General features: G+C 39.5%; 1 protein-coding gene and 1 pseudogene across 1 annotated transcript in view; both read right to left on the bottom strand.

Moving 5' to 3' along the window:
• LOC101279489 (N-alpha-acetyltransferase 11-like) overlaps window positions 1-21,787 on the bottom strand; it is a 233,057-nt gene that overhangs the window by 114,504 nt on the left and 96,766 nt on the right. The gene's annotated exons all lie outside the window — the stretch shown is intronic.
• LOC101279240 (transmembrane 9 superfamily member 2-like) overlaps window positions 1-21,787 on the bottom strand; it is a 98,544-nt pseudogene that overhangs the window by 1,097 nt on the left and 75,660 nt on the right.

The following is a 21,787-nucleotide window of genomic DNA, read 5'->3' as shown; positions in this document are numbered from 1 at the left end:
GCAAAGTAATAAAAATGAGTAACTTAAGTTCTCTATTTCAAAAAGGATCAAAAGAGTGCAAGGCTACTTTCTTTTTTTTTTTCTTTTTTTTAAAAATAAATTTATTTACTAATTTTGGCTGCGTTGGGTCTTTGCTGCGCACAGGCTTCCTCTAGTTGCAGCGAGCGGGGGCTACTCTTCGTTGCGGTGCGCGGGTTTCTCATTGCGGTGGCTTCTCTTGTTGTGGAGCACGGGCTCTAGGCGCGCAGGATTCAGCACTTGTGGTTCACTGGCTTCAGCAGTTGTGGCTCGCAAGCTCTAGAGCACAGGCTCAGTAGTTGTGGCGCACGGGCTTAGTTGGTCCGCGGCATGTGTGATCTTCCCGGACCACGGATTGAACCCGTGTCTCCAGCATTGGCAGGCGGATTCTTAACCACTGCGCCACCAGGGAAGCCCCCAAGGCTACTTTCTAACACAATAAACTTTGTATAACTTGCTTCAATTTTAGAAAATGTAAATAACCATTATCTACGTAGCAAAAGCAGGAATAATCTATTTACTTACATACTCAGAGAATATATTAGTTTTCTAAATCAAAGTTTTGCATAATTAAGCTTGAGAAATGGCCCATCTCTGGGGACTTATCTTAAAGAAATGATCCCATAGAAGAAAAAAAATTACACGCAAAAGGTGTTCATAATACTGATTTATAACATTGAAAAGTCAAAGTGCCCCCAAACAGATGACTACCTAAACGATGAACCAAGAAGAAATAAGATAGGCATCAAAAATGACAAATATAAAGACATATAAAGCAGCATGGGGCAATATTTATAATATGGTGTCAGGTGAAAAAGCCAGACCTCAAAGAACTCCCAGGCATCACACCTATGAGAACACTGCATAAGCCTAAACCTGTCGACTACAGCAGAGCATGAACAAAAGAAGATACCTTTATATCTTAGGGTGACATGATGATGGACAAATTTTTCTTTAACATAGAATTCCATTGATGTTCATACTATAAAAATAAATCTTCAGATGACATTAAGGTCTAATGACTTAATTGAAGAAAACTCTAATAAGATTTCCAAATCCCATAGTCTAAATGGGGCACCCTAAGACAATTCAGTCATCTAAGAAAACATCTTAATAACAAGATCACAGAAAGCTTTAGGCAGGGTTTGTTACCTTTTTCTATGCCGATTGCTAAATTTATCAATAGAATAACTTTCCATCCTATATACCATCATGCCACTTCCCTCCCATCCTACAAAGCTCCTTGTCAGGAGTCAGTATGGTACAGTGATAAGACCATGGGCTCTGGAGGGACACAAATCTCCTCTGTTGGTTACTTGTTGATCTTGGGCAAGTGACAGTCTTGCCAAGCCTCAGTTTTCTCAGCTGAAAAATGGGGACAATAATACCTATTCCTACTTTTGGCTTCCTTTTTTGAATCCAACAACTTCAAAGGTTCAGGTGCATAGCTAACATATGTCTCTGAATCTAAAACACTCCTGATTTCAATTTGCTGCATATTATTCCCATAAATCATTAAAATGTCTATGAATTCTCAACTTTTTGATGCTCTATTTAAAGTACCAAACTGTCTCCTACCCGAAAAACAAAAATCCATCAACCCTCACATTGTTCTGATAGTTGGCTGAGCTAAAGAATCTGGAGTTAGGCAGACATTTAGCTGTATGATGTAGAGCAAGATACCTATCTCCTCTGTGCCTCATAAGTGAAAAGGAATCATGTCCCTGCCCAGCTAACAGGCTTGACCTGACAAAAAAGGGTAAAATACATTAGAGGCACCCAAGAAATGATAGCTGTCACTGATGTTCTGATCTGGGGCTTGAAAAATATGTTCACATGGGATTTATTTGACTAGTGTGGAAGTCCTCAACATCACCTGTAGCTTGGAATCACCGGGGGAGATTTAACAAATACTATTGCCTGGGTCAACCCCCCCAGCTATGCTGATTTAATTGATCTGGGATGCAGCCTGAGTGTCAAGAGTTTTTAAATCTCCCCAGGTCCTAACATGCAACCATGGTTCAGAACCTCTGGGCTAGCCTGTCTTCCTCCCTTAAGTATGAAGAGAGGTGTGGAAATTTCTCTCCTAAGGGCCACTGTACCACACAAGTTAAAAGCAACGTAAAGGATCTAGAGAAATTAAAATATTTTTTTCTACAGCTCAATTGCTTGTACTACAACTTGAGGGTAGAAAAAAGGAGATGGGACAAAATGGGAGAAAATTATCACTTTGGTGTCTTTGCCTACTTTTCCCTCAGGACAGAGAAAGTACTAAACCAATACTAGAAGTGTCCTCGTTTCTTTCTAAACCTCATAACCTTTTTTCATTAGGTGGGGTGATACATAACAAAAAGACAATCCAACCACATGATCTTGAATGAGGCAGTCCAAGACAAGCAGAGAAACCCATTTTCCCCCTGTCCTTTCTCTAATTGCAATTCTATAATGAAAAAAATTCACAGTCTGATCTAGAACTGGCATCCAATACACATTTCCTCCAGGGCTTTCCCAAAGTAGTCATGTGCACTTGAAAAAGAAGAAACTAGCTAAATAAAACATTTTGAAAGTCTATCACATTCTATGCAATGTGATACAAACAAACCTTTAAAGAGCTTTCCACAGTCACTTTGGGGACTAAATTCCAATATACATTAATTTGAGAACTGGCAGCTGTGAATAAGACACACGCAGAAAAGATTTTCCTAAAGCTGGAATTAAAGCCATTGCACAGAGGAATAAAGAGAAAGTGTGTTTGGAGGAAAGGGTCTTGGGGGCCTTGATTCTCCTCAGCCACATTTGATCCAGTATTCAGTAAGCACTTTCTCTGGGCCCAGCACTTGCCAGGTAATGTAAAGGATAGAAAAGGGGGCTCTGGTGGGGAACAATGTCAGTGGCCGCACAACATATCACTATTTATACAGAGGTCGCAGTCCGAGACTTGGAAAGGACCCCTAACCCCTTGTCTTTTTCGCTTCCACATCTTATCAGTCACCAAGACCTGCCAATTCGAACGTGGAATTTTTTTTGAAGTGAAAATATTTTATTTACATGCTTATTTAAATACTTCTTTTCCTCAACTAAATACTTACTGTGATAACAGAATACAATTGCTTTCCCCCTCTCAGTTGGTAACCTGTGAAATTTTTTGTTTTGGTGTTTACATACATAGGAAAACATCTTTATAACAAGTTTTAGAACTAAAGAGGAGACTGCGATTCAGTAACACTGCCACACCCATTAAAAGTGCCAGCGAATGGATGAAAATATTACCAGAATTCATATTACATATTAAATCACATTTTTTCACGTGCACGTTATTGTTAGGATTGGAAGAAAGTGGTGTTATTTACTGCAGAAACTCTTAATAGATACAATTTAATATAATGTATAAACATATGTTATACTCATTCTTGCATAATTGTATAATTTGTTATGAAAATAAAAATCAGAGATGGTAAATGTAGTTTTCACTGATTCCTTGATTGTTTGTGTTTACTTTCCGAGCTCGATGCTCTATCATTTATAAATTAATGTTTTCTGTGATCTTTTCTCTAAAAACTTTATTATCACTTCCAGAACATAATTGGCATTGATTTTTTTTTTATGGGAATCTTCTGAATCCATCCCCTCCATCCATCTGTCCATCTCCGTAGCCATTGGGTCTTAAGTCACAGTCTCTTCATCTCTCATCTAGAAAACTGTCTCCTAGCTTGTCTTCACTTCCAGTATCCCTCTCAAATCCATTCTCTGTCAGAGTGATTGTGATATTTCCAAAACACAAGTTTGATTGCCAGGCCCCTACTTACAAACCTTTAATAGCTTCCCATAGCAAAAGTACTTAAACCCCGGAGGGTATCAGAAATCTTTTAAGCTGCTAAAAATACAGATCAGCAAGAATTCTGATTCAGGGGCTTTGGGATAGACCCTGGGCATGAGATTTATTGGTTTTAGGTAGTTTAAAATAATTTCCATAAGTGAATGTAAGGCACACCCAAGTCTGAAAATGACGACTATATATGATAAAAATTCCAAGTCCTTAGTCTCAGCCCACAAGGCCCTCCAGGATCAGACCCTGGCCCGCCACTTTAGGCCTTCTTCCTGCCACTTGATGCCTTAAATTTTAAACTCCCCAACCCCAAATTACCTGAAGATCTCCGTGCTTTCACAAAACTCCAGGTTAACTCTATTAGGCTCCTTACCACGATGCATGGAAATGATCTGTTTAGAGGTCTTCTCTCTCCAGATGATAGCCTTGAGGCTAGGGTGAAGTCTTACTCAAGTTTGTACCCCCAGTGCATAGCATAGTGTTGGGCACATTGTAGGTGGACAACAAATGTCTCTTAAACTGAACTGTTTAAATTAACTGCTTAGCAATGTAAGCTCCATGAGGATAGGGATTTTGATCACTGCTAAAGCCCCAGCCTCTAGGGCAGTGCATGACACACAGTAGGTGTTCACTATATTCTTCTTGAATGAATGAATGAATGATGAATAAATGGCAGGAACTTGGAGAGGGCATCATAGAGAATGTGCTATAAAGCTGGATTCAGAGGCATTTGAGGATGGGAGACAGCTATTCCAGATAGAGGGGAAAGTACCCATAAAGGCCTGAAACAACTAAAACCCCGGCAGTTTTAAGGAACAGTGAGAACCATGGCAGAGGGGTTGGAACATTAAGGGTGAGTGATCAGAAAATTAAGGGAATATTAAAAAGAGCATATAGGAGAAAAGACCACAAAAGTAGGTGGGGGCCAGATAATGAATGATAAGTTAAGAACTTTGGATTTGATACCATAGGCAACTGGGAGCCAGCAAAGATTCATAAACCAGAGAGTGAGATGAACAAATTTGTTCATGACCAAGACAGTGACAATGACGATGATGACAATAATAATGATAATAGCTGATATTTACTAAATATTTATTATATGCCTGGCTCCAAGTTAAGTGTTTCACCTGTGCGATCACTCTGAGATACGTGCTATTATTTTCTATAAAGAAATGGAGGCTCAGAGAAGTAAAGCGACTTGCCTTACAACACACAGCCAATAAGCAGTACAGCTGAGACTTAAAGTCAATTCTTCCCTGACTGTTCTAGGGTGGAGATAATCAATACGGGCTGAGATGACCAAGAACTGCTTTGTACAGAAAAATACCTCAAAGAATAAGCAGCAGTTGGACAGGAAATGCTTGAGGATGGGAGTAAGAAATCAACTCAGGTATGAGATGCCAGAGAACATAAAATGCACAAAACAAGAATGCCAGAGAATGCAGCTTTTGCTTACCTCTGGGGAAAAGGAATACTTCCCTTCCTTTGAAATTTTTTAGTATGATGCTCAAAACTAGAAGAATACTGGCTACCACAGGGCCCAGGTTTAGAATAGGTCTGTAACTACTGGCACTGGGAAAAATGATAAGACCCTGAGGTTTTCAATATCCTTGAGAATAGAGAACACTCTGTTCTGTTAATTCCTATAGCACCTGGCACTTTGGTCCATAAATATAAGCTGAAATCAAAATCAGCTGGAATTAAAGAAGTAATGGAATTATCCCAGAGATTACACTGGCCTTGACTCCCTCTATCCTAGAATAATGTGGAAAAATTGGAAGGATGTGCCTCTATTTTTTTTAAAGAAGGGCTGGAAGGGTTGAAGGGGCATGGAAAAGACTTGGGATAGTCTCTTTTCATCATCTATTCCTGAGGGCAATACTTCATTCCTTTACATGCACCTGTCTTCATTCTCCCAATTACAGGAAGTCCACCTGATCAAACAGAGGCCCACAGAGCAGATTCCGCAGGCATCCTTTGGTGGCTGGTTTAGCCCCACCTCAAAGAAAGTACCTCTTTCTTAAGGAGGACATAGAGAGTTGTGTTTAAGAGAATGAACTTTAGAGTCAGACCAACCTGGGTTTGAATGAATCACAGCTCCCACACTTACTAGCTGAGTGACCTTGAACAAGTCACTTAATCTCTCTGAGCCTCAGTTTCCTCATACATGCAATGGGAATAACATGACCTACACCTCATAATAATCAGACAATTAGGTGAAAATTAAGTGAGATAAATGTATGTTTCCATATTCCCTATTAGCACATTGCCAAGCCCATAAAAGAAGTAGTTTAGTAAATATTTGTTGGTTGGTTAACAATTAGCACTAATACATCTTTATCCCTTGTTGATCTTTTGGCCTTTAGAATTGAAATTTTTAATAAGACAGAGACAACTTGGTATATAATAAAGCACAAAAGGCCCACTACAGCTAACATTTGTGTGTTAAGATAATTGGACTTTTCCTTCAATACAGTGTATTTCATCTTGCACTGTGTGAGAACATTCTTCACTTTAGTGATACAATATTATACGGTAGACACTCTCAAAATACATTGAACTTCACTCGCTTCTTTTAGTGAATAAAAATATATTCAAAGCATAGACAGTGAGAAAGCCAACAGAAAAGCACTCTGCACCCGGCTGATACTTCTTCTGGGTCCTAGAAACTCTTTGCATCACACTGGCTTCAATTACTGCACAGTGATTGGTGGCTCAGAGTCTCAGACTCTAAACATGTTCTCTTGAGATGAACAAAACTATATTTTGAAAATAGCATTAACTCCCAAGTAAAAGTGAAGTCCAAAAACAGTTCACTCTAGACCAGATTTCTTAACAGCAGTACTATTAACATTTTGGGCCAGATAATTCTTTGTTGTTCAGGGCTGGTCTGTGCATCATAAGATGTTTAACAGCATCCCTAGCCTCTACCCACTAGATGTCATTAGCATCCTCCCAGTCATGACAATCAAAAATGTCTCCAGGGCTTCCCTGGTGGCGCAGTGGTTGAGAGTCCGCCTGCCGATGCAGGGGACATGGGTTCGTGCCCTGGTCTGGGAGGATCCCACGTGCCACGGAGCGGCTGGGCCCGTGAGCCATGGCCACTGAGCCTGTGCGTCCGGAGCCTGTGCTCCGCAATGGGAGAGGCCACAACAGTGATAGGCCCACATACCGCAAAAAATGAAAGAAAAAAAAGTCTCCAGATATTGCTAAATGTCCTATACGGGACAAATTTGTCCCTGGTTAAGAACCACTGCTCAGGAATAAAAGACTGTGGCTGAATGCAAACATTTATATAAAATATTTAATTTACTACCCAATGGCAATGCAGCCAGGATTTATATTAAACCATAAACTCCATTATCATAATAGAACATAGCATTTAAACACAAGGAGAAGGAATCTTAAGTGTTAGATTATTGTGATCTTATGTCTGTTACATCAAACTAGAGATACATTATTTCGATTAATTTTCTTAAGACTTTAATGCATTTGTTGACATCGAAAACAAAACTTGATGCAAATAAAAAATCACTAACTATCCTCCAATCAAGATCAAATATCCATACGTGTGCCAACCACAAACATCCATTAGAGATCTGAGTAAAGTGATCAAATTAGAAGAGATCACAGCCTACTTGGTCATGCACAGACTTAGTTTCTTTAATAGCCAGTTTCTTAACAGCTGGTTAAACTAGTTATACTAAAACCAGTTAGGATTTTGGGCAAGTCACCGAACTTTAACTGAGATTTATCTTTGTCTCTACAATACAAGGTTTCCATCCTGGTACCCTCTGGTGACATTATTGGCATATTGTGGCTTATCCTTCTTCTTCCTGTTCTTTGAATCCTATTTCAAAATGTTATTTACACATCTGTTAGTGTGCTATGAACTGAAAATTGGGTAGAGGAACACCAGCCACAATGTACATCACTTCCTTTGCCTCAAAAAATGAGAGGAAGAAAACAATGGGGTGTCATTTTAGACATACTGAGTTAACAAAAAAGAAAACCACTTTTTCAGGGTTTTTGGTTATTGTTTCTTTAAAAATAATATTCAATGCCAGCCAAGGCTGTAGAGAAACTGATACAATACTGCTGATGGCAAAAAAACATAAGGAGCCATAAAGATATTTACGCTTTTTGACCCTGTCATCCCATTACACAGACTATCCTAAGGAAATAATCCAAAATGGCGGGGATTCAACAGTGAGGAAACAGTTAAGTAATCTGCTCAATAGATTAAACAGCCATAAAAATGGCAAATATAAAGGATATGTAGAAACATACTCAATATTGAAAAGTGACAGCTATGAAGTCTTCTACTTCCATTGTGATGCCATGGATGAATTCAAATACCAAAGAGAAATGTGGTGACCACAAGGAACGGCTTGGGATGAATGCATGATTATCCTAAATGAGTGTGAAACTCTTCAGCATTTTTTACATGAGTGGATATTGCTAATTTTAAAGTTCTCATTTAAAAAAAATCACTCTCAGAAAGATTTGTCTACAGCAAGAAAGAGTAATCAGCAATTAAGAACTATACTTTTGTGTATATCTATATTCTTTATTTTTTTCATCTATATTCTTAAGACTAATTATTTAATTAAGGATGTCTTCCTCAAAAGTGAAACACCATGAACAGAGGCAATAAGCCTTGCTTCCTGCTGTGAACCTCAAAATGTAACGATGAAATGTAAAGAGATGCCATTTAAGAGTCTTATGCAGAGAGGGCTTCTTAAACAACAGTTCTAGAAAACTGATGTCAAAAGCACACTTCATGATTTTACTAATTTTTTTCCTGATATGAACAATAACCAGGATTTACTTTGGAGGTTTCTCCTACCCATGATTTAATTTAAAAATAGATATGGAGATCTTTTTTTCTCTCTCTCTCCCTCCATATGAAAAATAATTTGCTCTGATTCATGATGATGACATAGGAAGATCCTGAACTCACTTCCTCTCATAAACACACTAAATCTACAGCAATATATGGAACAAATTCCACTGAAAAAACCTGTCAGAGAGACCTCTTCACATGGGGCAAATGAGAGGGAAACCACATCGAAGAGGATAGGAAAGGCTGAGACACAATCTCACCATAAACCCCAAAGCCGGCATGGTGACGCACATTCGGAAGGGAACTCAAGACCTGGAGCTTCTTTCTGAGGAGCAAAGCGTTCATACCCTATATGGAGCGCTCCACCCTTTAAGATTGGCACCTGTAAATAAACCCCCCAAACATTTGGTTTTGAAAAACAACAGGGCTCGCACCCATGAGACCCAAGGGGCTGATACAAACTGAGGTTTGGCTCTTAAGGGCCCACACACAGTCTCCAAAATATACAAACAGCTCATGCAGCTAAATATCAAAAAAAACAACCCAGTCAAAAAATGGGCAGAAGATCTAAATAGACATTCCTCCAAAGAAGACATACAGATGGTTAAAAAGCACATGAAAAGATGCTCAACATCACTAATTATCAGAGAAATGCAAATCAAAACTACAAAGAAGAATCACATCACACCAGTCAGAATGACGATCATCAAAAAGTTTAGGGCTTCCCTGGTGGCGCAGTGGTTGAGAGTTCGCCTGCCGATGCGGGGGATGTGGGTTTGTGCCCCGGTCCGGGAGGGTCCCACATGCTGCGGAGAGGCTGGGCCCGTGAGCCATGGCCACTGAGCCTGCGCGTCTGGAACCTGTGCTCCGCGGCGGGGGAGGCCACAGAAGAGAGAGGCCCACGTACCGCAAAAAAAAAGTTTACAAACAAGAAATGCTGGAGAGGGTGTGGAGAAAAGGGAACCCACTTATGCTGCTCGTGGGAATGTAAACTGGTGCAGCCACTATGGAGAACAATACAGAGGTTCCTTAAAAAACTAAAAATAGAGCTACCGTATGATCCAGCAATCCCACTCCTGGGCATATATCCAGAGAAAACCATAATTTGAAAAGATACATATACCCCAATGTTCACTGCAGCACTATTTACGATAGCCAGGACATGGAAACAACCCAAGTGCCCATCAACAGATGAATGGATAAAGAAGATGTGGTACATACATACAATGGAATATTACTCAGCCATAAAAAAGAATGAAATAATACCATTTGCAGCAACATGGAGGGACCTAGAGATTGTCATACTGAGGGAAGTAAGTCAGACACAGAAAGACAAATATATGATATCGCTTATATGTAAAATCTAAAAAAAAAGTGTACAAATAAACTTATCTACAAAACAGAAATGGAGTCACAGATGCAGAAAATAAACTTATGGTTACCAGGGGTAAGGGTGGGGAGGGATAAATTGGAAGATTGGGATTGACATATATACACTACTATATAAAATAGGTAACTAATAAGGACCTATTTTTTAGCACAGGGAACTCTACTCAATACTCTGTAATGGCCTATATGGGGAACAGGATATATGCATATGTATAACTGATTCACTTTACTGTACAGCAGAAACTAACACAACGTTGTAAATCAACTATACTCCACTAAAAATTTTTTTTTAAAAAAAAGGGCCCACACGCAGACTCACCGGCTCCAGGGCACAGAACAGAAGCAGCCTTTTGAAAGGCACCCAGACTTGATGTGAAAGACTCCTTTGCTAATTTTAAAGCATTGGTCTGAAGGGATGGGGCCTGCTGGGATATTCTCAGGGACAGAGGCTGGTGGGTACCATCTTCTGCTCTCCCTATGCCTACGTAAGCTAGCTGGTACCATCTTTTCTTCTTTTATTTTTTCCTTTCTTTGCAGCAGGTGTCATCTTTATGCTTCAGCCAGTGGGCACCATCTTCCTCCAAATCCCTCTGCCTTGCTAAAGCCAGCAGGTGCCATCTCCCTCACCTCTTATTTTATTTCCTATTCTCCTTTCTCTTCTTGGTTTCTTTTTCTTTTACTTTCATTTTTTTCCCTTTTTTTTTCTGTGCGCGCCATCTGTGCACTTCCCCTTTGCCTTGCTCCAGTCAGTGGGTGCCCTCTGCGTGCTCTCCCCGGCCATACCCCAGAGTGCTGTATCTCCCAGAGCGGAGCTTCTACACACATCCGGCACCCCAGTTTTTACACATGGTGCCCTGATTTTTGCAGCTGCTGCCAGGGGACACCTCTGCATTGCCCGGCTCTGGTGGGCAGTGGGGCTTATGTTCACACGTCCAACAGGACTGTAACCAATGGAGAAAGAGTTCTTAAACAGCTACCACTCCCCGGGCCCAGCAAGAGGCAACAGACCCAGGGGCTCCTATTACCTTATCATCACAGCTTCAGCCTGAGGGGCAGGCTTCTAATTAAGCCCACATCTTAGGGCTGACTGTAAACCTTCCCTGAGACTTTGGAGGATGGGAACTCTTATATGAGTCTGGTGCCCCAGTTTTTACATTTAGTGCCCTGGTTTTTGCAGCTGCCTCCCAGGGATACTCCTTGATCGCCTGCCTCTGGTGGCCAGGAGGGCTGGTGTTCCTCGGTCCCATGGGACAGAAACAACTGGAAAGACAGTCCTTGGCAACTACCACCCCCAGGGCACTACACAGACAGCAGACTGAAAGACCTCCACAGGCTTTTTGTGAAGGAGGCCTACTTGCTACTCCTAAATCTTCGGCCTTAGGGACAGGCGTTAGGTTTGGCACACGTCTAGAAGCTATGGAGCTGCTCTCAGGGAATGTACGCTGAGGAACATCACCTTTGCACTCTCCCTCTACCTTGCTACAGCTCACCAGTGCCTCCCAGAAAGGAGCTTATACACTCATCTGGAGCCCTGATTTTTGAGACTGCTGCCCGGCAGACATCTCCAGATCACCTGGTTCAGGGAGCCAGTGGGGTTTACACTTGCAGTTCCACAGAAGATATATGTCTATTCTTTTTTTTTTTTTTTTTTTTTGCGGTACGCGGGCCTCTCACTCTTGTGGCCTCTCCCGCTGCGGAGCACAGGCTCCGGAAGCGCAGGCTCAGCGGCCATGGCTCACGGGCGCAGCCGCTTCGCGGCACGTGGTATCTTCCCAGACCGGGGCACGAACCCGTGTCCCCTGCATCGGCAGGCGGACTCTCAACCACTGCGCCACCAGGGAAGCCCTACGTCTAGTCTTTAAAAGCTGCTGGCTGAGTGTCTGGCTTTCAATAGTCTGAATCTCGGTGCTGACTGAGATCCTCCCCTTTGAGACACCGAAAGGTTTTGGCACACCCTCAACTACTAGGAGCTACTAAAAATGAAATAGGCTGATGGACCTAGAGACTGTCATACAGAGTGAAGTAAGTCAGAAAGAGAAAAACAAATATCGTATATTAACACATATATGTGCAATCTGAAAAAACTGGTAGAGACCAGCAGTTCCCAACCTTTTTGGCACCAGGGACCGGTTTCGTGAAAGACGATTTTTCCACAGACCATGGTGGGGGAGACTGGGATACAGTGGTTCAGGAGGTGATGCGAGCGATGGGGAGCAGCAGAAGCTTTGCTCACTCACCCACCGCTCACCTCCTGCTGTGCAGCCCGGTTCCTCACAGGCCGCAGACCCCTGGTATAGACGATGTTATTTACAAAGCAGAAATAAAAGACACAGACTTAGAGAACAAATGTATGGATATGGTGGGGGGGATGAACTGGGAGATTGGGATTGACATATATACACTATTCATACTATGTATAAAGTAGATAACTAATGAGAACCTACTGTATAGCACAGGGAACTCTACTCAATGCTCTGTGGTGACCTAAATGAGAAGGAAATCCAAAAAAGAGGGGATACATGTATATGTATAGCTGATTCACTTTGCTGTACAGTATAAACTAACACAATATTGTAAAGCAACTATACTCCAATAAAAATAAATAAATAAAATAGGCCACTTGGATAATCACAAAGGTTTGAGAGACAATCAAGAGCTAGGGCAGATTTCAACAGTGAGCTTCATCTCCTACACAAGGCCAACCCTTCAAGGCTGGGAGAGGTGGCTATTTCATCTAACGCACAGGAACCAACATAGTCAAGCAAAACAAAGAAACAGAGGAATATGTTCCAAACAAAAGAATAAGAGAAAACCTCAGGAAAAAAAACCATAAGGAAACAAAGTTAAGTAATTTACCTGATAAAGAATTCAAAGTAATGGTCATAAAGATGCTTACAGAACTCGGGAGAAAAATGGATGAATACAGTGAGAATTCCAACAAAGATGTATCAATAGAAAATATAAGAAAGTTTCAAACATAAACCACAGAGCTGAAAAATACAATAACTCAACTGAAAAATACACTATAGGGGTTCAATAGCAGACTAGATGAAACAGAAAAAAGGATCAGTAAACTCAAAGATAGGGCAGAGGAACTCACCTAATCAGAGCAAAAAAGAAAAAGAATGAAAAAAGTGAAGATAGCTTAAGGGACTTATGGGACACCATCAAGTGGACTAACATTTGCATTATAGGAGTTCCAAAAGGAGAAGAGAGAGAGAAAGGGGCAGAAAAATTATTTGAAGAAATAATGGCTGGAAACTTCCCTAACCTGGGGAAAGAAACAGATGTCCAGATCCAGGAAGCCCAGAGTTGCAAATAAAATGAACCCAAAGAGACCCACTGAGACACATTACAATTAAAATGTCAAAAGTTAAAGACAAGGGGAGAATCTTAAAAGCAGCAGAGAAAAACAACTTGTTATGAACCCCCATAATACTATCTGTAGATTTTTCAGCAGAAACTTTGCAGGCCAGAAGGGAGTGACAATATATTCAAAATGATGAAAGAAAAAAAATCCAACCAAGAATACTTTACTTGGCAAAGTTATCATTCAGAATTGAATGAGAGATAAAATGTTTTCCGGGGTGGAGGTGGATAAACTGGGAGAATAGGATTGACATATATACAGTACTATATAAAATAGATAACTAATGGGGACCTACTGTATAGCACAGGGAACTCTACTCAATACTCTGTAACGGCCTATATGGGAAAAGAATCTAAAAAAGAGTGGATATATGTATATGTATAATCGATTCACTTTGCTATACAGCAGAAACTAACACAACATTGTAACTCAATTATCATCCAATAAAAATTAATTCAAAAACAAAAGGTTTCCAGACAATCAAAAGCTAAAGTAGTTCATCACCACTAAACTGGCCTTACAAGAAATGTTAAAGGGACTCCTTTATGCTGAAAAGAAAGGGCACAAATTAGTAACAAGACAACTTATGAAAGTATAAATCTCACTGGTAAAGGTAAATATATATTAGTAAAGGTAGTGGATTCATCACTTATAAAGCTTGTAGGAAGGTGAAGGGGCAGGAAAATTTTTTAATTATTAAAAAAATTTAAAAACCTAATATAAAGGTTAAAGACAAAAGTAGTAAAAATAAGTTAGGTGATACACATAATAAAAAGATGTAAAATGTGACATCAAAGACATAAAACATAGAAGGAGAGTAAAAATGTAGAGCTTTAGAATGCTTTCAGACTTAGGGTCTTATCAACTTAAAATAGACTCTCATAAGTTGTTATTGGGTTGGCCAAAAAGTTCCTTTGGTTTTTAAGTAAAAATAAAAACCACATTTTTCATTTTCACCAAGAACTTTATTGAACAATGTATTCACTGTTTTGTTCCACTACATTCTGCCATTTTTCAGGCAACTTCATAATTCCATCTTCCCAAAACTTTTTATCTTTTTGAGCAAAGAACTGTTCCAGGTGCCTTTTACAGTCTTCCAGGGAATTGAAATTTTTTCACTAAGAGAATTTTGTAAAGACCGAAATAAATGGAAATCCAAAGGTGCAATATCTGGTGAATTCGGTGGATGAATCAGAACTTCCCAGCCAAGATGTAACAGTTTTTGCCTGGTCATCAAAGAAACATGTGGTCTTGATATCCTGATGGAAGATTATGCATTTTCTGTTGACTAATTCCGGATGCTTTTTGTTGAGTGCTGCTTTCAGTTCGTCTAATTGGGAGCGGTACTTGTTGGAATTAATCGTTTGTTTTCCAGAAGGAGCTCATAATAGAGAACTCCCTTCCAATCCCACCATATACACACCATCACCTTCTTTGGATGAAGACTGGCCTTTGGTGTGGTTGGTGGTGGTTCATTTCGCTTGCCCCACGATCTCTTCCGTTCCACATTATTGTACAGTATCCACTTTTCATCACCCGTCACAATTTGTTTTAAAAAATGGAACATTTTCATTACTTTTAAGTAGAGAATCACATGCAGAAATACGGTCAAGAAAGTTTTTTTCACTTAACATGTGTGGAACCCAAACATCAAAGCGATTCACATAACCAAGCTGGTGCAAATGATTTTCAACGCTTGATTTGGATATTTTGAGTATGTCAGCTATCTCCCGCATGGTATAACGCTTATTTTTCTTAATTAATGTCTCGATTTGATCACTATCAACTTCAACTGGTCTACCTGACCATGGAGCATCATCCAGCGAGAAATCTCCAGCAAGAAACTTCACAAACCACTTTTTTTTCCCACAAACCACTTTTGACATGTCCAATCATTCACAGCACCTTCGCCATACACTGCACAAATCTTTCTTTGTGTTTCAGTTGCGTTTTTAGCTTTCTTGAAATAATAAAGCATAATATGCTGAAAATGTTGCTTTTTTTCTTCCATCTTCCATATTAAAATGGCTACAAAAAAATCAGGTTTTTTTACTATTTATTTATTTATTTTTGGCGGTGTCAGGTCTTAGTTGCAGCATGCAGGATCTTCGTTGTAGCTCATGGGCTTCTCTCTAGTTGTGTTGCATGGGCTCCAGAGCACGTGGGCTCTGTAGTTGCAGCATGCAGGCTCTCTAGTTGTGGCTCACGTGCTCAGTAGTTGCAGCATGCGGGCTTAGTTGTCCTGCAGCATGTGGGATCTTAGTTCCCCAACCAGGGATTGAACCTGCATCCCCTGCATTGGAAGGCGGATTCTAAACCACTGGACCACTAGGGAAGTCCCCCAAAATGCAATTTTGATAAGTTTTTTTTTTAAATGCACGCTGATATGACAGCTGTCCCAATACAGTCTAACAAAACTGTTTCGAATGAAGTTAAAGACAACTAAGCGCTACTAGAGCCATCTTATGGAAAAAACCGAACGAACTTTTTGGCCAATCCAATATATATAGGCCTCATGGTAGCCGCAAAGCAAAAACCTACAGAGATATACAAAAGATAATGAGAAAGGAATCTAAGCATACCACTAAAGAAAGTCATCAAACCACAGAGGAAGAGACAAGAGAAGAAGAAAGGGACAGAGGAACTAAAAAACAGCCAGGAAACAAATAACAAAATGGCAATAAGGACATACCTATCAATAATTAAATGTAAATAGACTAAATTCTCCAATCAAAACACATACAGTGGCTGGGATGGATAAAAAACAAGACCCATCTATATGCTGCCTATAAGAAACTCACTTCAGACATAAGGACACACAGACTGAAAGTGAAGGGAATAAAAAAAAAAAGATATTCCATGCAAATGGAAACCAAAAGAAAGCTGGGGTAGCTATATTTACACAAAATAGATTTTAAAAAGAAGACTGTAATAAGCTAATAAGGGCATTACATAATGATAACGGGTATAGAGGATACGTATCTCAACATAATAAAGTCCACGTATGACAAACCCATAGCTAACATCATACTCAAAGGTGAAAAGTGAAAAGCTTTTCCTCTAAGATCAGGAACAAGCCAAGGATGCCCACACTCACCACTTTTATTTAATAGAGTATTGAAAGTCCTAGGCAGAACAATTAGGCAAGAAAAAGAATAAAAGGTATCCAATTTAGAAAGGAAGAAGTAAAACTGTCACTATCTACAGATGACATGATATTATGTATAGAAAACTCTAAAGACTCCACCAAAGAACTATTAGAACTAATAAATGAACTCAGTGAAGTTTCAGGATACAAAATCAACGTATAGAAATTTGTTGCATTTCTATACACTAATAATGAACTATCAGAAAGAGAAATTAAGAAAACAATCCCATTTACAATTGATCAAAAAGAATGAAATACCTAAGAATAAATTTAACCGAGAAACTGAAAGACCTCTACACTTAAAACTGTAAGATGTTAATGAAAGATTGAAGAAAACACAAATAAATGGAAAGATATTCCATGCTCATGGATTGTAAGAATTAATATTGTAAAAATGTCTACACTACCCAAAGGAATCTACAGATTCAATGCAATCCCTATCAAAAGTCCAGTGGTGGATTTCCCTGGTGGTCCAGTGGTTAACACTCTGTGCTTCCAATGCAGGGGGCGCAGGTTTGAATCCTGGTCAGGGAACTAAGATCCCACATGCTGCACAGCATGGTCAAAAAATAATAATAATAAAATAAAAGTCCAGTGGTAATTTCACAGAAATAGAACAAACAATCCTAAAATTTGTATGGAACCACAAAAGATCCCAAATAGCCAAAGCAATCTTGAGAAACAAGAACAAAGCTGGAGGTATCAATCCCTTCATTTCAAACTATATCACAAAGCTATAATAATCAAAACCGTATGGTATTGGCATAAAAACAAATACATAGGGCTTCCCTGGTGGCACAGTGGTTGAGAGTCCACCTGCTGATGCACGGGACACAGGTTCGTGCCCCAGTCCAGGAGGATCCCACATGCTGTGGAGCAGCTAGGCCCGTGAGCCATGGCCGCTGAGCCTGCACATCTGGAGCCTGTGCTCCGCAACAGGAGAGGCCACAGCAGTGAGAGGCCTGTGTACCGAAAAAAAAAAAAAAAAAACGTAACTCAATGGAACAAAACAGAAAGCCCAGAAATAAGCCCACACATATATGGTCAATAATTTATGACAAAGGAGCCAATAATATACAATGGAGAAAGGATAGTCTTTTCATAAATGGTGTTAGGAAAACAGGACAGTCACATGCAAATGAATGAAACTGGACACAAAAATTAACTTAAAGTAGATTAAAGACCTGAATGTAAGACCCGAAACCATAAAGCTCCTAAAAGTAAATATAGGAGGTAAGCTCCTTGACATCAGTCTTGGTGATGATTTTTTTGGACTTCACACCAAAAGCAAAGGCAACAAAAGCAAAAATCAACAAGTGGGACTACATCAAACTAAAAAGTTTCTGTACAGAAAAGGAAACCATCCACAAAAATGAAAAGACAGCCTACTGAACGGGAGAAAATACTTGCATATCATATATCTGATAAGGGGTAATATCCAAAATATATTTTAAAAAAAACTCATCCAACTCAATAGCAATAAACCCCCCAAAAAAATCCAATTAAAAATGTGTAGAGTGGGACTTCCCTGCCGGTCCAGTGGTTAAGACTTTGCCTACCAATGCAGGGGGTGAGGGTTCAATTCCTGGTCAGGGAGCTAGGATCCCACATGCCTTGCAGCCAACAAACCAAAACATAAAACAAAAGCAATATTGTAACAAATTCAACAAAGACTTTTTTAAAAAATGGTCTACATCACAAAAAAATTATAAAAAAAATTTTTTTAAATGGGCAGAGGATCTGAAAAGACATTTTTCCAGAGAAGACAAAATATACAGAAGGCCAACAGGCACATGAAAAGATGTTCAATGTCATTAATCATCAGGGAAATGCAAATCAAAACCACAATGAGATATCACCTCACACCTGTCAGAATGGCTATCATCAAAAAGATAACAAATAACAAGTGTTGGTGAGGGTGTGGAGAAAAGGGAACCTTTATACACTGTTGGTGGGAATGTAAATTGGTGCAGCCACTGTAGAAAACAGTATGGAGATTCCTGAAAAAAATGAAAATAGATCCACCACATGATCCAGCAATTCCACTCCTGGGTATTTATCTGAAGAAAACAAAAACACTAATTCAAGATATATGAACCCCTATGTTCACTGAAGCATCATTTACAGTAGCCAAGATATGGAAGCAACCTAAGTGCTCATCAATAGATGAATGGATAAATAAGATGTGGTATATGTTTGTGTGTGTGTGTATATATATATATATATATATATATATATATATATATATATGTGTATATTATATATATAATTCAGCCATAAAAAAAGAATTAAATCTTGTCATTTGGCCATTTGCGACAACATGGATGGATCTAGAGGTATTATGCTAAGTGAAATAAGTCAGACAGAGAAAAACAAATACTGTGTGATATCACTTGTATGTGGAATCTAAAAAATGGAACAATTGAACAAACGTAACAAAATAGAAACACACATAGATACAGAGAACAAACAGGTGGTTGCCAGGGGTGGAGGGGTAGGTGGAGGAGTGAAATAGGTGAGGGAGATTAAGAGATACAAAATTCCAGTTACAAAATAAATAAGTCATGGGATTAAATGTACAGTGTGGGGAATATAGTCAATGATTATGCAAATCTTTGTATGGTGACAGATGGTAACTAGACTTATCATGGTGATCATTTTGAAATGGATAGAAATATCAAATCACTATGCTGTGTACCAGGAACTAACACAGTGCTGTAGGTCAATTATACTTCAACAAACAAACAAACAAACTCATAGAAAAAGAGATCAGATTTGTAGTTACCAGATGTGAGGGGTGGGTGAAGAGGAATTGGATGAAGGCAGTCAAAAGGTACAAACTTTCAGTTATCAGATAAATAAGTATTAGTGTTGTAATGTACAATGATAAATATAATTAACACTGCTGTACGTTATATATGAAAGTTGCTGAAAGTAAATTTCAGCAGAAGAAAAAAATTTTTTTCTATTTCTTCAATTTTGTAACTATATGAGATGATGGATAGTCACTAAATTTACTGTGATCATCATTTCATGACTATGTAAGTCAAATCATTATGCTGTACACTTTAAACTTATACAGTGCTGTATGTCAACTATATCTCAATAAAAATCTCAAAAAAACTGGAAAGGAAAAAAAATATACACCCTCCAGAAAGATTTTAGGGCTGTTACGATAGATGTAAGCATTTTATTACAAAAAAATGGGCAGAGGTGGGCTTCCCTGGTGGCGCAGTGGTTGGGAGTCCGCCTGCCGATGCAGGGGACATGGGTTCGTGCCCCGGTCTGGGAGGATCCCGCGTGCCGCGGAGCGGCTGGGCCCGTGAGCCATGGCTATGGCCACGGAGCCTGTGCTCCACAGCGGGAGAGGCCACGACAGTGAGAGGCCCGCGTATCACAAAAAAAAAAAAAAGTAAAAAAAAGTAAAAAAAAAAATGGGCAGAGGATCTGAACAGACGTTTCTCCAAAGAAGACATACAGAAGGCCAAGAGGTACATGAAAAGATGCTCAACAGCATTAATCATCAGGGAAATGCAAATCAAACCCACAGTGAGATATCACCTCACACCTGTTAGAATGGCTATTATCAAAAACACAAGAAATAAAAAGTGTTGGCGAGGATGTGGAGAAAACGGGACCCTGTGCACTGTTGGTGGGAATGTAAATTGGTGCAGCCACTATAGAAAATGGTATGGAGGTTCCTCAAAAAATTAAAAATAGAACTACTGTAAGATCCAGCAATTCCAGTCTTGGGTATTCATCCAAAGAAAATGAAAACACTAACTCAAAAAGATACATGTACCCCATGTTCACTGCAGCATTATTTACAATAGCCAAGATATGAAAACAACCTAAGTGTCCACTGATGGATAAATGGATAAAGAAAATGTGGTATATGTATACAATGGAATATTATTCAGCCATTAAAAAGAATGTAATCCTGCTTTTTGTGACAACATGGATGGGCTTGGAAGGCATTATGCTAAGTGAAATAAGTCAGACAGAGAAAGACAAACACCGCATGCTCTCACTTACATGTGGGATCTTAGTAAAAAATAACAAAACCAACCAAGCTCATAGATACAAAGAACAAACTGATGGTTTCCAGAGGCTGGAGGGTGGGGAGAGGATGTGGGCAAAATGGGTGAAGGGGGTCAAAAGGTACAAACTTCCAGTTATAAATAAGTCATGGGGATGTAATGTACAGCATAGTGACTATAATTAATAATACTGTACTGCATGTTTGAAAGTTGCTAAGAGAATAAACCTTAAAAGTTCTCATCTACTCCAGAAATTTTGTAACTGTGTATGATGACAGATGTTAACTAGACTTACTGTGGTGATCATTTTGCAATATATACAAATATCAAATCATTATGTTGTACACCAAAAACGAATACAACGTTGTATGTCAGTTATACTTCAATCTAAACATTTTTTTAATTTAAAATAAAATAAAATAGATAGGGAAACATTATACCATAATGGTATCTCCTCTATTTCATGCTCTATGTAATTCAAGAAGAACCATGTGCTTAGCACTATGAAAGATATAAAATAGGCATATGATGTGGTCCCTGTTCTCAAGGAGATTCCAAGTTAGGTGGGGAGACATGCTAAAAAAGTCAGGAGGAGGGCTTCCCTGGTGGCGCAGTGGTTAAGAATCTGCCTGCCAATGCAGGGGACACGGGTTCAAGCCCTGGTCCGGGAAGATCCCACATGCCGTGGAGCAAATAAGCCCATGTGCCACAACTACTGAGCCTGCGCTCTAGAGCCCGCGAGCCACAACTACTGAAGCCCGTGCACCTAGAGCCTGTGCTCTGCAACAAGAGAAGCCACTGCAATGAGAAGCCCGCGTGCCACAACGAAGAGTAGCCCCCGCTCGCTGCAACTAGGGAAAGCCCGTGCGGAGCAACGAAGACCCAATGCAGCCAAAAATAAATAAATAAATATTTTAAATATATATTAAAAAAAAAAGTCAGGAGGAGACACGCCTAAACTCAGTAAATGGTTCAGTTTAAGAGGTTTAGAAAATATGCTGAGTAGGCAGAACAGGAGCCAAGGTAAGTTTAGACCTTGATAGAGAAGTATGGCAGTATTAAAGCTTTCAAATAAGAAGAGTGATATTATCACATTAGTTCCCTATTTAAACCCCCTCAACTTCCCATCATTCCTACAATAAAATCT

The sequence above is a fragment of the Orcinus orca genome, chromosome X (genome assembly GCF_937001465.1).
Source record: "Orcinus orca chromosome X, mOrcOrc1.1, whole genome shotgun sequence".
Lineage (NCBI taxonomy): Eukaryota > Metazoa > Chordata > Mammalia > Artiodactyla > Delphinidae > Orcinus > Orcinus orca.
The sequence above is the reverse complement of the archived record's forward strand: the minus strand, read 5'-3'. Positions and strand labels throughout refer to the sequence as shown.